The sequence below is a fragment of the Penaeus monodon genome, chromosome 22 (genome assembly GCF_015228065.2).
Source record: "Penaeus monodon isolate SGIC_2016 chromosome 22, NSTDA_Pmon_1, whole genome shotgun sequence".
Lineage (NCBI taxonomy): Eukaryota > Metazoa > Arthropoda > Malacostraca > Decapoda > Penaeidae > Penaeus > Penaeus monodon.
Window position 1 is genome coordinate 1,519,162 of NC_051407.1, and position 345 is coordinate 1,519,506.

The following is a 345-nucleotide window of genomic DNA, read 5'->3' on the forward strand; positions in this document are numbered from 1 at the left end:
TGTTATCGTAGACATTTGTAATATAGTTTCACAGAGACCCAGTTATCCCACCAATAACAATTAAAGAATACTTAAAAAGTGTAGAAAAAATATAGCACTAGTGAATGTAATCGTCAGTATGTATATAGGCCTTAACATTAAAGACGCAACAAAAATAGCATAATGTTTCTGTACTTCTGATATAAATGTATTTAGCTATATCCTTTTTCTGTCAAACTTCTATTGATAATTTAACTGAAATTTAATCGACTGTATTAAAACAATTAAGATCCTAATGGTAAGTTATTTTCAAAATCACCTTTAATTGTCTGTTGTGAATCAAAGTGCAGATTTCTACAACACTTT